Below are 18,068 nucleotides of genomic sequence, written 5' to 3' on the forward strand. Positions count from 1 at the left end.
AACATGTCTCCACTGCCAGCGTCCAGTGGCAGGGTGCTTTACACCACTGCATTCGACGCTTTGCATTGCACTTGGTGATGTAAGGCTTGGATGCAGCTGCTCTGCAATGGAAACCCATTTCATGAAGCTCTCTATGCACTGTTGTTGTGCTACTCTTAAGGCCACACGAAGTTTGGAGGTCTTTAGCCATTAACTCTGCAGTCAGTTGGCATCTTCTGTGCTCTTCTGGGCACTGTGCACTTCAGCATGCACTTACCCTGCTCTGTCATTTTAAGTGGCCTACCACTTTCAGTTGCTGCTGTTCCCAGTTGCTTCCACTTTGTTATAATACCACTAACCGTTGACCTAGGAATATTTAGTAGCAAGGAAATTTCACGGATGGACTTATTGCACAGGTGGCAACCTATCACGGTACCAGACTTGAATTCACTGAGCTCCTGAGAGCGACCCATTCTTTAACCTCTCTAGCGGTATTCCCGAGTGTAGCTCGGGGTAGAGTTTCAGTACCAAAAGCGGTAACCCCGAGCTACACTCGGGCTTACCATGCAGCGTTGCATAGGGAGTCCCTGCAGCGCTTACCTTGTCCTTCGCTCCTGCGATGCATCCCCTGCAGCATCCCTAGCCATCCCCTCCTGCCGATGCTGGCATCCGGCTTTCGTGTTCCGGTCCCTGTGACGTCGGGACGTACGGGAGCCGGAACCTGCGGCAAATTTGAAATTTTTAAAAAAAATTTCATTTTTTAAAAAAATTATTATTACATAGTAAAACATTGCTGTTTCAATGCATTTCACATACATTTTGTCCCTACTGCTTTGTCCTGTCCCCTGCCTGCATTTTGACTGTTCTTTCTGCCTGGAAACTTAGAAAAGTCCATGGCGTCCAAAAAGCGTCTCTTTATGTCAAAAGAAGTTTTAGACCAGCTAGAGAACAGCAATGGTAAATCAGAACCACTTGCAGAATTGAGTGATAATGATTCGTGGGGAAATTCTGCATCAGACACTAAAAACGATTCTGCGACTTTGCTCAGCGATGTGCGAACTTGGCGCTATATTTCAAATTTCAGTGTTTTTGGTTTGATTATATTATTTAATTACATTTATTATTATAATATTTTTTATGATTATTAAATTATAATTTATGATTTTGTTTCAAGTTTTATCATATTCGGAATGTTTACTAGACTCTTGTTCGGACAGATTTCAGTGAGTTATTCCTAAATTACAGGCCTACAATAAAATAAAATACATATTTCCATTCAAAAAAATGGTACCGCTTTCAGCACCAAAAATCTGAAATAATCATACCGCTAGGGAGGTTAATCTTTGCAGATGCAGTCTACATGCCTAGGTGCTTGATTTTATACACCTGTGGCTATGGAGGTGGTTGGAACACCTAAATCCAGTTATTTGGAGGGGTGTCCCAATACTTTTGGCAATATAGTGTATGTTTAGGGTTGTTGGAAGGTGAACCTCTGCTCCAGTCTCAAGTCTTTTGCAGACTCTTAACAGGTTTTCTTCTAAGATTGCCCTGTATTTGGATCCATCTATCTTCCCATCAACTCTGACCAGCTTCCCTTTGCTGAAGAAAAGCATCCCCATAATATGATTCTGCCACCACCATGTTTCACATTGGGGATGCTGTGTTCAGGATGATGTGTAGTTAGTTTTCTGCCACACAGCGTTTTTGCTTTTTGGCCAAAAAGTTCAATTTTGGTCTTATCTGACCAGAGCACCTTCTTCCACATGTTTGCTGTGTCCTTCACAAGGCTTCTGGCAAACTGCCAACGGGACTTCTTATAGCTTTCTTTCCACAATAGCTTTCTTCTTGCCACTCTTCCATAAAGGCCAGATTTGTAGAGTGTATGATTAATAGTTGTCCTGTGGACAGATTCTCCCACCTGAACTGTGGATCTCTGCAGCTCCTCCAAAGTTACCATGGGCCTCTTGGCTGCTTCTCTGATTAATGCTCTCCTTGTCTGGCCTGTCAGTTTAGGTGGACGGCCATATCTTAGTAGGTTTGCAGTTGTGCCAAACACTTTCCATTTTCGGATGATAGATTGAACAGTGCTCCGTAATATGTTCAAAGCTTGGGATATTTTTTTAAAACCTAACCTTGCTTTAAACTTCTCCATAATTTTATCCCTGACCTGTCTGGTGTTTTTCCTTGACCTTCATGATGCTGTTTTTTTCAGTTATGTTCTCTGACAAACCTCTGTGGGATTCACAGCTGTATTTATACTGAGATAAAATTACACACAGGTGGACTCTATTTACTAATTAGGTCACTTCTGAAGGCAGTTTGTTCCACTAGGTTTTAGGTAAGGGTATCTGGGCTGAATACAAATGAATGCTGCACTTTTCAGATATTTGTTTGTAAAAAATTTATAATTTTCCTTCCTCGTCACAATTATGTGCCACTTTTGTATTTGGTCTATCACATAAAATCCCAATAAAATGAATTTACGTTTTTGGTTGTAACATGACAAAGAGGAAAGTTTTAAGCGGTATGAATACTTTTTCAAGGCACTGTATGTCAGTCTCTGTTCTCTGCAGAGACTGCATTGCATTGCATCTGTGATCAGCAGACCACGGGTGCAGTGTCTGGCTCTTGCAGACTTTTAGTACAGCTGTCTGCCCATACATTCCGTACATACAGTGCCCTTGCAGTTCATCGAGAACTACAGTCGGTCTACTGCGGTGGAAGATGGAACTTGTGTGAATGAATGGCGTGGCTGTGCAGTCAGAGCTGTTTTTAAATTGGATCCCCCTCCTGTCACAATCGGGGATTGGAGAGGGCAGGAAGCTGCATTGGTTACATGTTACATCCTAATTACAGGTGTAACCTGTTACCTTACTAAAGTCTGGTACATAGTATACAACCTTAGTTGTCACACAGAATCCTGTTCTTTAATGCAAAAGTGCAGTAAATTGTTTGAGTTGGTTTTTTACAACATACTTTTATCAGGGAGACACCTTTCTTTTTTTTTTTTTTTATACTTCAGTCTTTGCAAATCCATTCTATCTGAAGTTTTCCTGCTTTGTTGTTCTTTAGCATCCTTAAATGATAAGTTCACCTTTTAATAAAAATTAATAAATACACATTTTTTTGCAGGTAAAAAAGATGTGCATTTATTTTTTGTTTGTCGAGCCTCTACAGCAGGAGTTTCCAAACTTTCTAAACATAGGGCCAGTTTACTGTTCATCAGACGTTTGGGGGGGCTGGACTGTGGCCATTAGAAGTAGAAATTGTCCCAGCATCAGTGGAAGTAAACAACGCATCTTTGGTGTTAGGGGGAGGAATACTGCCCCTTCATTGGTGGGAGGAATAGAATTGTGTCAGTGGGAGAAATAGTACCCCATCATTGGTGTCAGTTTGAGGAATAGTGTCCTATTGTTGGTGTAATTGAGTGCCCCATCATTAGTATCAGTGGAAGGAATAGTGAGTGCCCCATCATTGGTGTCAGTGGGAGGAATAGTGTCTTATTGTTGGTGTCGGTGGGGGAAAATAGTGCCCCATGGATGGTATCAGTGAAAGAATAGTGCCCCATTGTTGGAGTCAGTGGGAGGAATAGTGCCCCATTGTTGGAGTCAGTGGGAGGAATAGTGCCCCATTGTTGGAGTCAGTGGGAGGAATAGTGCCCCATTGTTGGAGTCAGTGGGAGGAATAGTGCCCCATTGTTGGAGTCAGTGGGAGGAATAGTGCCCCATTGTTGGAGTCAGTGGGAGGAATAGTGCCCTATAGTTGTGTCAGTGGGAGAAATAGTGCCTCATTGTTGGTTAGTAGCAGTAATTATGCTCCATTGTTGATGGCAGGAAAGGAATAGTGTCTTGTATCAGTGGGAGGAAAAGTGCCCCGAGGCACCCAGGAAGTTCATTGAGAACTACAAGCTGACAGCTGCAAAGGCAGGATAGGTGTTTCTTTCAGATTGTGATATCTGGGTGGGTGGGGGGGGAGGCAAGATCGCCAGAAAGCTGTTAAAACAGGTGATTTGGGGGGGGGGGGGGTGCAGGGGCCAGTGCATTTGTTTCATGTTACACCCTGAATATGGGTGTAACATGTTACAAAAGTGAATTTATCCTTTAAGTAGCAGTACCAGTCAGCTGGAACTCCTGCTGCAGATAAAGGTACACTATATGATCAAGTGTTTGTGGATACCTGACCATAACACCTACAATATACGTGTTTGTTAAATATGCCATTCCCAAACCATGAGCATTGATACACAACTGAACAACACTTTGGGGCTATAACAGGTTCCACCGGAAAACGTGTCTGTGGGAATTTGACCCATTTAGTAAAAAGAGCATTTGTGAGCTCTAGTACGGATGTTGAATGAGAAGTTCTGGCATCCAATAGGCATTTGAGTATATTCCAGAGATTTTCAATATGGTTGAGGTCAAGGCTCTGTGAAGGCAACTCAGGTTCCTTCACACCAAGCTCATCAAACCATATCATTTTAGACTTGACTTTTGGGCACAGTCACGTGCTTAGCCTGGGTACGCATTAATGCGGTGTGGGAAACACTGCGAATCCTGTATGTTTCCCACACCGCGTTGTAATTTCATCCTATTCTTGCCATCTGGTGAGGGTGTTGATGATAAATTGACACCCCGAAACAGGTCACAAAACGCGATGCAATTGCCAGAAATCGCATCGCATGGGTGAGAACACCCATGCAATGCGATTTCAGGTGCGGATTTAAAAAGGAGCCCTGAACCTTTTTGGTGCGGATGCGATTTGATCCATACAAAATGTATGGCCCAAATTGCAGCGCACAGACATTTGCATGTGATTCGAACAGGAATGTGGTGCGATTCTTGTGCAAATTACATACGTTATCCTGCACTGCAGTGTGAACCTGGGTTAAAACGGTCATCACAAGGTTGGAAACACACTCTTTTGTATGCTCTAACATTAACATGAACCTTAACTGGAAACACCTGCACTCAAAAATTAGGTGATGTCACTTAATATTCGCCATATATTATTGCACTTGAGATTATCAGGTGTCCAAAAACCTTTTATCATATAGTGTATGTAAGCTGGGGTGCTAAAGCAAAGATAGGGTTGCCTTTTTAATTTTTTTTTTTTTTTTAGAGCATATGTGGCTCCAGCACAAATTCTTACTTTGGAAAGAGTGTTGACGGTTAGAGACATCTTTCTTTCTGGGAGAAACATCTTTACCTTGTCCTGCTTTCCACATGTGAATCAAAGGGGATCTGATCCTCAATGGAATTAAATAGTATCAGTCTGACAGGGTATAAGAATTCTTACAAATAGGGGGAAAATTAAAGTTATGGCTGTAATTGGGAGTCTAGGCTTCTCTTGCTCAACACTTCTCTGTGTTGCTTGAAAAAAATGTCATAATAAAGTTTTTCTTTTTTGTAGAACTGGAATGAACACGTCAATGGAAGATACCATAAAAGCCAACGTCTGCTGCTGCTCAAATTGTTTGTGAAGTATTTTCAAGGGGTTAACAAGAGGGGTGATCAAAGGGTTAATTGTGTGCTGGGAGTGTTTTATATTGTGTGTGTGTGTGTGTGCTTCACTGAGAGTACAGTGCTCTGGATGGCTGTGCTGTGCAAGTTTGTGTGAAAGTTATAGTGTGTACAAACTAAGGTGTGTATATGTACTGGAATATACGCAGCGTTTAAGCGACTTTGACTTTCTATTACATTTATTGAGGCGTTAAAATGCCAGGACAGTACACACCCCCCCAAATAACCCCTTTTTAGAAAGTAGACACCCCAAGGTATTTGCAGAGAAGCATATTGTGTTTTTGAAAAATGTTATTTTTTACCACAAGTTTTTGAAAATTGGTATCCACTTTGAGATTTCTCACATATGTCATAGGTACACATGGCATTACTCTCCAAAACACATTCCACTATTTCTCCCGAGTATGGGGATACCACATATGTGAGACTTTTTGAGAGCCTTGCCACGTATGGGGGCCCAAAATCCAATGAGCACCTTCAGGTTTTCACAAGGGCTTAACATGAGCATTTGATTTGCTGAATACCTATAACAATTTCTGAGGCTCTACAATGCCAGGATTGTACATACACCCCCCAAATGCAATGGCCCCTTTTTGGAAAGTAGACACTCTGAGGTATTTAAGAGGCATGATGCGTATTTTGCAGATCTAATTTGGTGCCACATATTTTTGGAAAATGGGAAAAAAAAAAAAAAACGTATTTTTTTTTTTTTTTTTGAAAGCATGAATGTACCCATTGGATTTTGGGTCCCCGTACAAAGCTAGGCTCCCAAAAAGTCTCACATGTGGTATCCCCTTACTCAGAAGAAGTATCAAAATGTGTTTTGGGGTGTAATGCCACGTATACCCATAGCATGTGTGTGAATTATCTCATTAAAGTGACAGCTTTGTGTTAAAATAATTTTTTTTTTTTAACGTTTTCCCCAAATGCAATGGCCCCTTTTTGGAAAGTAGACACTCCAAGGTATTTGCAAAGAGGCATGGTGAGTATTTTTCAGATCTCATTTGGTGCCACAAGTTTTTGGAAAATGAAGAAAGAAAATGTGGAAAAAATAAAATCTAATGGACTCATCATGCCTGTAAGCAAAGACCTCAGTGTGCCTACGTTCCAAAAAGGGGCCATTTGGGGGATGTTTGAACTGTCGTGGAATTTTAGGGCCTCTAAAACATTACATGTATGGCCAGTATTAGGAGTTTTTGCCACACTCCTAATGTTGGGCGTACTTGTAATGTTCTGTTTTTTCGTTCAGCCTGTGGGCACTGACAGAGCTGCTGCTGTCAGAATACATAGATCAGTGCCACAGCTGATTGACAGTCCTGCAAAGTTTAACAATAACATACAAAAAACAACTTTTTTGTTTCTGAACCTTTTTTTTTTTTATAACTTAACTTTTTCAGAACAATAACCTTACCAGTCTTTGTTTTTAGGGTCTCTCAAAATTTGATAGACCGTTTCCTGACTACCTAACATCTTTAGAGATCTTTCTTGTGCAAAATTGTGTGGACTGCTATAGTGTGCCATGGTGTACAGAAGCAGTTCTTGATGCGGAGGCCAGGATGGTCAGGACATCAGGGACAAAAACCTCATGCCTTATTACAGGTTTACCACATATACAACATCTTTTTTGGGGTGACACTTGTGTTTGGAGTTTGGGCCACAGCACCTTCCGGATACCAAAGGGCTGAGACGATCACTTCTGAAAATTTAGGGAGGATCAAGCTTTTCCAGTAGCTTTGTAAATTACAAAAGCTTTGTATAGAACTAATTGAATAAATATATTAACACTTTTTTGTACCAGTGTCTAACTCTGTGGGAGGCTAGATATGGCTTCAGCATTTGGTTGTCAAAGTTTACACCTCCCATATTTAGATTATAGTTGTGGATGCAGACAGGCTTTTCAACCACACCAGACGCCGTGTGAATTTGGACCACCGTTCCTGGGTAAGTAAACAGAATAAATACATCACATTTGTCCTTCCATTTTACGCTAGCGGTTATTCATTCCTCAAGAAGGCGTTCTCCCCCTTTCTAACTTGGGTGTTAACGAGCCATTAGGAGAAACCTTTGCAATTTAGGTCACATGCCACAGTAGCCAATTTTTTTTAAAGGAAAAAATGTCTAAAAAGTGGCACGCTTGCATAAAAGTTGTTCACGTACAAATGGAACCCCATATTGAAGGGTGACATAAAGTCCAACACTGTCTTGCCACTGCTCCCAATGTAGTTTTGGGCATGTGGAGGGCTCCACTTGACTGTCATATTTCTCCTCATAAATTCTAAAGCGGTATATATAGCCTGTGGCCATCTCACAGAGCTTATACATTTTGACCCCATATCTGGCACACTTGGTGGGGAGATAATGTTTGTTGGGGTGTATACACATCTGCATATTTTCTGGGACAGGTAATTTGAGGAGCCAATCATAGTCGGGGTCACCCCAGGGGCGACAGAAGTTAGTCACTGAACTGCCTAAAACGCATTATCTCCTATTTTTTTCCTGTCCATTGCAGCAGAAAGCACAGACATGATGAATCAGGTCTATGGACCAACATGACTGCAATTCATTCTTTTTTGTAATGCCCATGTAAAGGATTAGGCCCAAAAAGGTTTTAAAGTCAGAAACCGTGATAGCTTTCCACTTGAATGACTTGGCAAGGTATGAATTTAGGTTGGTGGCAATGTACTTTTGGGCATAAACATTACTTTGGTTCACAATCATATTATAGAGGTCTTCGGTGAAAAATAGTTCGATAGTCAAGGGGCCTTGCTAAGTTGGCTATTTCCACCTGAACCCGGGCTGGGCTGTGAATGGGGGGGATAACAGATGCTGCTGAATCTGTGGGCAGCCAATTAGGGTTTGCAAGCACCTCTGGAAGACTACTATGGGCCCTACAGGCCTGTGCTCGATTTCTTGGTACATTATGCTACTAGTGCTAGCCACCTCACCAGCTTGTACTGCACTGCTGGTGTTCGCTACTTCACCATGAAATGCTTCAGTTCTGATGTCTAAAAGGCCAGAATGTACTACACTGTTGGTGCTTGCCAGATCACCAAAAAGTCATGCAGAGCTAGTGCTTGCGGCCTGCTGCATCTGATCATAGTTATGTGTTTCTAGCAGTTCAGCAACATGGGGTTGGGTACGCCTGGTTTTAGCAGGAACCTCTTGACCATTGTCCGAGCTAGCTATCAGGGTGCCACTGCTTTCAACAGGTTTATATTCTGAGCCTGATTCTGACAGTGAAGCCTTCCCTTCGCTCTCATCTGTCATGTTCAGAATCCTATATACTTTCTCACTAGTGTAAATGTTTTGGACATTTTGTGCACTTTACAGGTATCTAGTGGCAACTATGGGAAAGTGAGCTCCAGGCTAGCAATCAGGGACTGCTTATGCACTAGAAATAAAATGAACTGCTAGTGCTAGCAAAGATCAGGCCTGATCTTGCTAACACTTTGTTTTTTCCAGACAATCTATCAAAGGTATCAGTGATCAGAAAAATTATACTGGCAAGTTGTGGCGGTGATTGGGGCTGATCCTGCTAACACTACGTTTTTGGGGGCACTATACTATCTGACTATGACCAGGATATACACTATACTATCTGATTGTGACCATGATATGGACCAGTAAAAACACTATACTAGTAATGGCGGGGATCAATGACTGGCACTAACTGACTCTGATGCTATCTGATGTTATTAATGATACTAATACAGTGATCAGTGATAATAGTGTACACTGTACTAATGACACTAACAAGTGTATGTATGCTGCTTTTACTCACAGATCTGGCTGGGTCTCTCCTTGATCTCCGTTCTGAATGGCAGCTGAGATCAGGAAGGAAGAACCAGCTAGATCCTGTGTGTTTTGTTTACAAACTCACAGATCTCTATGCTGTGGCTGGCCCACATCCATCCGTAGGTGTACAGCCAAAATCATTGACTGTAACCTGCTGACAAACTTGTGCTGTGTCCCACCACAGTACAGAGCAACAGGGGGCGTGCGCCTGTGAACCAGGAAGTTTGCTACAGCAAATGGGTACATTGTGGTACCTAGACAAGCCAACGGCCAGCAGTAAAATTACTTTTAGCTGGTTGGCAAGTGGTTAAGAAGGGTTACCTGGCTCCTGAAAGTGCCTACTGGATCCTGTATAATGGACTTTCTAGCTTTTGAATTGCATACAATCATTTTTCCATTCTTGGTTGATAAATTAAAAGGCCTTTCAAGATGATCAGTTTTGTGTAGAGATTTGGAAGACATTCAGTGCTACTGGCCACTAAAAGTGCACCTGTCCTTCTGAGGTGTAAGATGACCCAGGCCTAAAGTGCAAAATAAGACCTTTTGTAACTGTAAATATGTTAGTGCAATTATTTATCCAGAATTTCTATATAATTTTTTAATTAAAATTAGATTTTTGCTGTTAGAGATTTCTATTCTGGATTGTCATTTTGAGTTAAACTAATGTATTGCTTGTCTGCTTTTTGTTCGTATGCAGGTTTCCAGAATGGAATGGACATGGAATGTAAGTATTAATGATAAAATGAACTGTACCTACACTATGTACTTTTACTGAACATTGACTTGATTTGGCACTAGGCCCTTTCCTAACCATTCAACAGGCCCGTGTCAGAACTGGCATTGAACTGCTTTGAACAAGAGTTGTAGTGTCAGAAGGGGGCTGAGCCATCTGGCACTGAGGCTAAGTATACTTCCCAAAAGCAGGCTCTCCACAGAGATTGTACTGAAGTTTGAACCTCAGAGTGCTGGCACTTTAGTTGGTGTTGGTTTAGCTAGCTTATAATACACTGACAGGTTAAACATAGAGCCATATTACCCCCATAACCACAATATGCCATAGCAGTTATGTGGTTAGCCAAAACAAACCCTGTAAAGCTAACCTTGCCTGAAGGTGGTTACTACTTTGGCCCTTTTTATGGTACCATTTAACCTACCACTGCCTAGACTTCTTTGGCTGTAATCTATTCTGATTTTCTTTTTTTTTTTTCTCTTTTGAGTTTTTAGATGGTAACAGTATATTTATATCTGTATTTAGACAAACTACTTGGTGTACTCAGAGAAGTGTTTCTAGAAAGGGGGGAATTGTAATCTTCTCTGGGAATCTTTATGCTAGTGCACTACAGGCGATGAAATCTGTACTATATATTTAACCACTTTATCGCCATCACCATTGTTATGTAGCTTACTGAATGCAATGTTTTGCTAATGATGACTGTCAGGTGGTTAGAGATGCTGTCACTTTGCCTGTGCAGACAGTGTCTCTGCAAAGCCATCACACCAATTGCTGTGTCTCTGCAAAGTCATCACACCTTCCTTTCTACCTCTTTTTTCCTTGTCGCTAAAATGACTGATATTGGTGACCTGGGAGAGCTGGACATTACTCCACCAGGGTTGGGATGGTGCTTGACCTAGAGATTGACCGCCTTCTCTGCGACAGTACTTGGGTCTAGCAGCTACATTCTTCTTATACCTCCATGGGGGACCACTGGTAATGGGAGCATAGAAGGAGGTCGGGGGTTGTGGGCACTATTTGCAGAGACTGTTACAGTGCCCTGTGTGGGCAAGATGAATTTTATTTTAAACTTCTCAGTTGTAATGACAATAGCCAGTGAAGTCATAGCTTACAGTATGGTGTTCACTATATGGTACTTATAGAACTTGCATGTTTGTACTAGTGGCAGCCTTGAGTAGTAAATAAGCCCACCAGCATGCTTTTTGTGATGAAAGAGGACACTAAAGTACTGCGAAATATTTGGCTGTATGACTGTTGTAAGACCAATTGAGAGAGAGATGCAAGTTGTGAATAGATATGACTTGGATTTGACTTTTGAAAATCGAAATTTGATATTTGCTTATAGAGTCTGGGAGTTCCTGTGTTTGCATGTTTTCCAGTAACTGTATTCAAGTAATGGGGGAGATTTAAGCTGTACATATCCTTTCAGTGTTAAATAAGTGATTTCTGATCATTGTAGTGTACTTGCATTCTATGTATCTTCCTGAAATTGTGAATTTAGGAAAAATACATATAAAACTCTTTACAGGGCCAATCCTTACACACAGCAGCAGTCAACCCATCAAGCCCCTGGACTCCTGGGACCACCCCCTCCAACAATGCACATGGACGGTCCTGATAATCGACATGTGAATTTTTGGGGTCATCTAGGTGAGTGTGAAGTCTGTGTCTGAACATCCATTCATTATTTTAGGAAGTAATATTTTCTCTGTCACCTGCTGCAGCCCATTGCATTAGTTTGTGTACATGGTGTTTTGTTGTATTTATTACACGTTTTGTGTTTTTATTTAACAAATTTTAAACTTTGCAACTACTTTGACAATCAGATAAGGAAGTGACTTTTATGGGTTTTTGCGGTTTATTTAGGCCTCTTTCACACAATGTGCAGAGAGCGACTTTTTCTGTACCTGTTTCTGCAAGGGCTCACAGAATACAATTGTTCTCTATGTGCCTTGTTTACACCAAACACTTATCGTGCAGATTTTTTTCTGCGCGAAAGACTGCAATGTATTCTGTGCAGAAAAAAGCCTCATGTGACATCAACATTGTGGTGTGAACCGAGCACATAGAGAATAGTTGTTTTCTTTGTGCCCTTGCAGACACCTACATAATAAATACACATGTCTATGCACATGCTTTAAAGAAGCCCAGAATAATCTATGCAAGTTTTTATGCATATATGGTGTGAACAAGGCCTTAGTGTGGACAGCCACAATGTGCCAGTAATATCTGCAGATTTTTTTTTCTTTGCTCTACCTGTAATTTATAATCGTAATGCTTTACTTTTAATTGTGCAGGAAATGAAGATATACCAGGACCAAGACAAATGCCAAGGAAAATGGTTTGTGCATCTTCATTGAAATGGGTTCCTGCTGAAATATTTGCTTTCCTAAGGCTTCGTTCTGGTACCCCCTGCATTTAGCTTTTCTAGACAAAAGAGAAGTCATCTGGGAAGTACAGGCAACTTTTATGCCTCCCCAAATTTGTTTTCCTGCATTTTTAGAGGTTTCTGCTTAACCCTTTGAGGACCAAGGGACGTATTTGTCCCATGTTTTTAATTGCGTGCATCATCTGATTAAGAACTTAAAACTTTTTTTTTTCTTTTTTTTTTTTTGTTTGAGTCAAAATATTAGTTCTTATCAACAAACAACAAATGGGAGGAGCCTAACCATGGCGGCGCCGGAGAGCACGATGTGAGTGCTCTCCGACAGCCTCCGAGCCAGACCACCACGGAAACCCCCTTTTGTTCAGACCTGTGGAGACCTACCTGAGCAAGGAGGTCTCCAGGGGGAGAGATGCCGGCGCTCTGAAGGGACGGGAGCGGAGCCCAGGGAGGTGATCGCGCTGCGGAGACCCGTGATCAGCTGATCGGTTGCCAGGGAGATGGAGTAAGGAGGAGTGAGCACGTGGGTTGGCCGCAAGGGAGCTCTGGGAAGCTGAGATGCCGGCCGGTTCCCTGTCAAGTGCCGGGTCCCAGATAGGAGAGCAGAGACGCCGGTTTAAACCCCAATCCTACCGTACAGGAGAGGAAAGAGGAACAGGACCCACATCCACAGTTCATAGGAGACCCTGCAGGAATCCCCCAGAGACATTGGCCAGGTGTAGTGAGTGGACGGCTGAGGAACTAAGTCGACCCACTGGGTGAGTGGGTGAAGAAGGGTGAGTCCACACGCAAGAACCACATATAATTGTTTAAGCTTGCTAACTTGTGGGAAAGGACTTTAAAATTGCCCATAAAGAGAAAAGGGGGATTCCCAGGGGATTTGGAAAGTGAGAAGTGGGAAAAGAAAAGGAAGTGTTAAATTGACAGAGCCTGTCTGACATCAATACCCCAATATACAGCTTAAAATTAAAAAGTAAAGAGCACAGTCAGTGCAGAAGATATGAAGAATAAAAGTGTTAAAGGAAGTGGGCTTAAAGGGTCCCAGACGGGTACAATTAAAAAATACACCTCCCAGGGGAATGCGACTCCAGAAAGGGCCAATAGTGGAAATGAAAAAGGGGAAATGGAAACCTCCTTGGAGAACAGTCCTAGATTGTCATTGGGCCTGGAAAGTAGTAAACAACAGTGGAAAGAAAATTCTGTGAGGATAGACCTGGTAAAAGATCTACAAGTGCCAAATAAAGGAGAGATGGCTGAAATGTTTAAGGATCTGGAAAAAACTATTAAGCAAGAAATGACAAATATACGTCAGGATCTAGGGCACCTGCTAATGAGAACGGAAGAAATGGAGGGAAAAATTAACAAACATACCCAAGACATTACAGACTTAGAAAAAAGGTCCGCTATGATGAGGAATATGCAGAAACAACTGCAGTATAAAACAGAAGTACAGGAGAACAGGTCCAGGAGAAGCAACTTGAGGATAAGAGGAATCCCAGATATCCTGAAAGGGGGAGAACTACAAGAAATAGTCTGTAAAATGTTAAATTCCATCATGGACAGACCTGAAACAGAGGAAATCAAACTGGATGGAGTTTTTAGAGCAGGAAAGCTCCAACAAGGTAATGCGAAGGAAAAATCAAGAGATGTGATTGTTCAGTTGCAAAAATATGGAGATAAGGAAGAGGTTTGGAGAAGGACTAAAGGAAGAACAACTATTCAGTATGGAGATATAAATTTCCAGATGTTTGCGGACTTATCGCACGAGACTTTGTGGAGAAGAAGAGCTTTGAGGCCCCTGTTAGAGCAGATGAGATCAAGGAATGTGCAATACAGATGGGGTAACCCAGAGTGTTTAATTGGATGGAAGAACGGTGTTACAGCATATTTGAGGTTTCCTGAGGACTTAAGAGACTTCTGTGACAGACTGGAATTGCAGAGAACGAGGATCAGTGGGTGGGAAACAGAGATAGAAATAGGTATTAGGGGAAAAGAAGCATGGCAGGAAGTAGGTAGGGGAGGGGTAGCGAGGAGTTAGTTGGGATAGTGTGTTTTTTTTTTTTTGTTTTTTTTTTTTTTCTTCCCTAACTTTCTCTTTAAATTGCACCGCTAAGTATAAAGAAACAAAGCAAGCATGGGAAACCGTGGTGGTTGGAGGTGGGGTAAGTCGTACATGGGAGGAGTTCAATCCCCAGGTATAAAAATCAAAGGTGGGTTCATTACCACAAATGATTGATAGGCAGCTTGAAGGCCTAAATAGGGGGGGGGGGCGGAGTAAGTAGGAGGGGTGAGAGTGGGAGGGTGACTAGGGGGAGGGGGGGGGAGGGATATGACAAGAGGGTTAGGGGGGGTCTTAGGGTTAAGCCCCTGCACGCTAGAGTGGGGAATAAGAATAAATCGATACAAGACTGATGGAAAACTTGCGATTTTTAACATATAATGTAAAAGGTTTGAACGGCCCAGGGAAGAGGTTTAAAGTTTTCAGGGAGTTGCAGCACAGAGAGGCTTCAGTGGTTTTTTTTGCAGGAGACTCACTTAGAAATTAAATCAAACGTAAAGTTGTACTCAAGAAATTATCCAACATGGTTCTGTGCTGATTCCCCGATTAAAAGAGCTAAGGGTGTAGCAATAGGGTTTGCAAAGAATATAAGGTGGGAGATTGAAGATAGAGAAACAGACCCGGAGGGGAGATTTCTATTTTTGAAGGGTAGATTACAAGAACAGAAATGTACTATTGTGAATATTTATTGCCCAAATAAGAAACCGGAGGTATACCTGAAGGGAGTTTTGAGAAAATTGATGGCATTTAAGGAGGGTCTTCTGATAGTGGCGGGGGATTTGAATTTTTGCATGGACCCACAAATGGACACAACATCATCTGTGCAGAGAGAGGGAGGTAGAGCTTTGAAAAATCTGAAGGGCGTGTTGTATGAGTGTCAATTGGTGGATATTTGGAGGGTGACACATGGAAAAGAGAGAAATTACACATACTTTTCTAATGCCCACGAGATGTATTCCAGACTGGACTACATATTAGTTGACCACCAACTCATAGATAGGGTGGACAAAATAGAAATTGAAGAGATTTCTATCTCTGATCATGCTCCGGTTACATTGAAACTGAGGTGGGGGAGATGTTTGTCAGGATGGAAGTTGAACGAGGCTCTCCTTCTAGATCAGGAGGTCGACCAGAAAATTAGAGTAGAAATCGAAAGATTTTTTCAGGAGAATGAGACAGGGGAGGTGTCGGTGGCCACAGTGTGGGAGACCCATAAGGCCTATATAAGAGGTATACTGATTGCGATTGGGGCAAAAAAGAAAAGGGAAAGAAGAGAGAAACTCACTGGACTGTTAAGAGAAATAAGTGAACTGGAGCAGACACATAAAAATAAAAGAACAGATGAGATAAGACAGAAGATGGTAAAAAAGAGAGAACTAGGGTTATTGTTGGAGGAGGAGAAGAGAAGAATCTTTAATAAAGTTGCTAGTGAGAGATATAGATGGGCAGATAGACCAGGTAGATATTTGATGAGAGCTTTGAGGAAAAAGAAAAACAGAAATTATGTAGAAAAATAAGGAATCCTAAAGGAGAAATGGTTTATTCTACCAAAGAGATCACTAGAGTGTTCAAAGAATACTATAGTAAGTTGTATAATATTGCCCCTCAAGACCTAGTCAATATAGGTGGTAAAGAGAGTAGAGAAAAAAGAAGAGCGTACCTTAAAAACGCAGGATTACCGAAGTTAAGAGAGGATCTATTGAATTCCCTAGATATGGAAATAACGCAGGAAGAAATAAAAAGTGCATTAAAAAGTACCATAAAGGGGAAAAGTCCAGGCCCAGATGGTTATACAGTGAGGTACTATAAAAAATATAGTGACTTGTTACTACCAAAAATGGAGGAATATATGAATGCCCTGGGAGGAGAGATGGAGATGAGACTGGAATCTTTACAGGCCCATGTGGTATTAATCCAAAAGGAGGGGAAGGATGCTTCTCAATGCTCTAGCTATAGACCAATATCACTTCTGAACATCGACACAAAGTTATATGCAAAGGTCTTAGCAAATAGATTAAAAGATCTAATGCCAGATTGGATCCAGCCAGATCAGGTGGGATTTGTGCCAGGAAGAGAGGGTAGAGACAACGGTTTAAGATCTCTGTTGCTTATCCAGAAGGCCAAGAAGGGGAAAACGCTGGTAGTGGTGCTTTCGATTGATGCTGAAAAAGCATTTGATAGAGTAAACTGGAGCTTTATGATGGATACCCTGGAGACTTTAGGAGTGGGAGCAAGAATGAGAGAGTGGATAGGAAAGCTGTACAGAGAACCTTCCGCGGTTATAGTGGTTAATGGGGAGAAGTCAGATACTATAGGAATGTCAAATGGAACTAGACAGGGATGTCCACTGTCCCCATTGCTGTATGTACTGTCGCTGGAACCCTTGCTGGCAACAATTAGGAAGAATATAGATATAACAGGGGTGAAGATAGGAGGTGAAGAACATAAAGTGGCAGCTTTCGCTGACGACCTGCTGTTTTATGTGGGAAATCCGAGGATAACACTTCCCAACTTAATGAAGAGCTTAAAGGAATATGGGGAGCTAGCAAACCTGAAAATTAATCCATCAAAAACTGAGATTTTAAATGTTAATCTCCCAAGTAGCGAAAAAGAAAAAATACAAAAAGAATTCCCTTTTATATGGAAAAATAGAGAGATAAAGTATTTAGGGGTTAAATTATCTGCTTCTCATACGAATTTATATAAGTTAAACTATATTCCACTCTTAAATGAGATCAAGGAGGAATTAAGGAAATTGGGAAGAGGTAACCCGTCTTGGATAGGGCGTATAAATCTGATAAAAATGGTAATTGTACCTAAAATCTTATATAAATTTCAGATGGTCCCAGTTAAAATCCTGGAGGCATTCTTTAAAGTAATAAAAAAGATGCTAACAAGATATATATGGAAAAATAAAAAACCTAGAATATCATACGACCTACTGAGTAGAAATCAGGAGAAGGGAAGATTGGGAATGCCAGACATTAAGAGGTACTATAGAGCTGTAATCTTAGCGAGAAAGTACGATTGGACACACAACCCGGAGGGGAAAAGGTGGGTTAAGATTGAAAACGAATTAAGCGGATCTACCCTGAGTAAAAATATATGGGTCCCAGCAAAGTATAGAGGTTTAAAAGATTCCACGAGTGTTTTCACAGTAAATGTTTTTAAGGTGTGGGATAATTTGCACAAATATATGAAATGGGATTTCAATTCACAATTAATATCACTTAGGAACACAGATTTTTTTCCCCCAGGTAGGGAAGAGAGTTTAGGAAAATGGTTTAAAAAAGAGGATATTCAACTGAGAGATATAATGGATGGACAGCAGTTGAGAACACTTAAGGACTTGAAAACAGATAAAAGAGAACTTTTTATTAAAATAGATGAATGGAGATATCACCAATTAAAACTCTTTGTTAGAAATCTTCCGAAACCTATGAGAATGAGAAGGGATTGGAATCTGTTCGAGAGGTTGTTAGACGCACGCGGAGATGGGAAACGGGGCACAGCTAAGGTATATAAGATTCTCACCGAGTTAGTCACACACACAAAGCCACTGTACATAGCAAAATGGGAAAGAGACTTGGAACTAGAGAT

General features: G+C 41.4%; 1 pseudogene across 1 annotated transcript in view; it reads left to right on the top strand.

The window, feature by feature from the left end:
- LOC149452327 (matrin-3-like) overlaps positions 1–18,068 on the top strand; it is a 106,228-nt pseudogene that overhangs the window by 20,120 nt on the left and 68,040 nt on the right. The window contains exons 2-5 of the transcript XR_016314891.1: positions 5,389–5,450; positions 9,991–10,017; positions 11,555–11,676; positions 12,324–12,367. The product of XR_016314891.1 is annotated as a matrin-3-like (transcript). The remainder of the gene's footprint in view (positions 1–5,388; positions 5,451–9,990; positions 10,018–11,554; positions 11,677–12,323; positions 12,368–18,068) is intronic.

Source organism: Staurois parvus, unplaced genomic scaffold, assembly GCF_062004578.1.
Source record: "Staurois parvus isolate SC_StPar_1 unplaced genomic scaffold, SC_StPar_1.0 ptg000479l, whole genome shotgun sequence".
Classification (NCBI taxonomy): Eukaryota; Metazoa; Chordata; class Amphibia; order Anura; family Ranidae; genus Staurois; species Staurois parvus.